Here is a 1,707-nt window from a genome sequence, read left to right on the forward strand (position 1 = left end):
TGGTGTGGGCCACCCGCACTGCCTCTCATGCCCCGGGAGGCCAGGCCAGCCCCGAGAGCGTGGTTTCAGGGCTGCGTTCCCCGGGTGCCGAAGGGGAAGATGCAAGCCTTCTTGTGGCCCCGGCTCTGGGGTTGCCCCGTGTTCTTTCTGCCACAGCCTTCAGTCAAACCTGTGTTTACGGTGTGGGGAAATCAATAGCACCTCTTGATGGACGGCACTTTGAAGGATCTGTGGCCTTATTTCATCGACCACATACTTACCATAAACACGCCCAGCCTATTCCTCCTCCAGCCACATACTGTACTCTCTGTAATTTATATCCACCGATGAACGCATATTTCCTCCGTGTCCGCGCTTCCTTCACGGTCTTCCCGCAGTCCTCTGTGTCCCTGGGCCACCTATGACGTATATCAGGTGCTTTTAAAAAGCTTGGTACTATCACGTTGATGTTAGGTAGAAGGTGGCGTCTCATAGGCCCCGAGTGAAATACGTATTTGCAGACTTGACTTCGTTCATTAAGCAGATTCCTACTGTATGCCCAGTGGTCAGCACCTTACAGCAGAGTGTGCTGATGTTCTAGATACCTCCAGTGTCTAGTTCAAATCCGGAGTCTGGGAATAACTCCTAGAGGAAGTGATGTCAGAGCTGACATATGAGGAGAAAGAATTAGCCAGACCAAGAAGAGAGGGAACAATACTGAAGCCACAGAAAACAGGATGGAGTATTTGAAGAATGAAAACCATTTCGGTGTGGCTGGACCTTTGAGAAGGGAGCGGATCGAACAGGAACAGTGCGACAGGAGAGGGGTGAAGGCCTTAATTAAAGACAGGAAAGAAGAGGGAACTTCTGGGGGGCCTGCATGGCTCAGTCGGTTGGGCGAACAACTCTTGATTTTGGCTCAGGTCATGATCTCAGGGTCCTGAGACCGAGTCCTGCCTTGGCTTCTCACTCAGTGGGGAGTCTGCTTGTGATTCTCTCTCTCCCTGTATTCCTCCCTGACTTGAGTGCGTTCTCTCTCTCTCTCAAATAAATTAATTAATACAAAAAGGAAGAAGAAGAAGAGTGAATTTTCTCCTGGGAAGACCAGAAGAGACAGGACTGGAGTGCCATGGTCCAGGTTCCCCGTAAGAAGGATCACTCTGCCTAAGCAAGGTTTTGGAAGTTTTCAATTTTCTTTTTAGCTAGGCCACTGTCTGGAAGTTACTAAGAATATTATTTTAAAATATGCTAATATGGCATTGAAAGATTTTTTAAGGAAAAGAATAACAAAATTTAATTGCTATTCTAGGGGTATGAAGTTCTGAAAGAAGTTTCTAAAAGGGCATAAAGAGATGAACTGAGGACGTGCAGAAGGATTGGGATGGAGGGCGTGTGGCGTCAGGAACTCTGTGTGCCTCACTGAGAGGCCCGGTGCAAACCAGCCCCTGAAACTGGACAAGCTCCCGGAGATGCTGGACTGGGGCTGAGCGAGGACAGCACTTCCAGTGTCCACTGCAGCTCAGGTGAGGCCTGGAGGGAGGCAAGGTGCTGTCGGGCCACAGGACGGACCCCTTTCCAGACCCTCCCCCAACATTTGGAACAACACTCACAAAATGTCCCCAAAGTTCTACTCCGATTGAGATTTGTTTCAGGGAAAACTAAAGACCACTGGGGATGTTTTTACATCCTCTCAGTCCAGGGAGACCCGGCTCTCCCACCGTGTGAGGA

Source organism: Ursus maritimus, unplaced genomic scaffold (assembly GCF_017311325.1).
Source record: "Ursus maritimus isolate PB19 unplaced genomic scaffold, ASM1731132v1 scaffold_2, whole genome shotgun sequence".
Taxonomy (NCBI): Eukaryota; Metazoa; Chordata; class Mammalia; order Carnivora; family Ursidae; genus Ursus; species Ursus maritimus.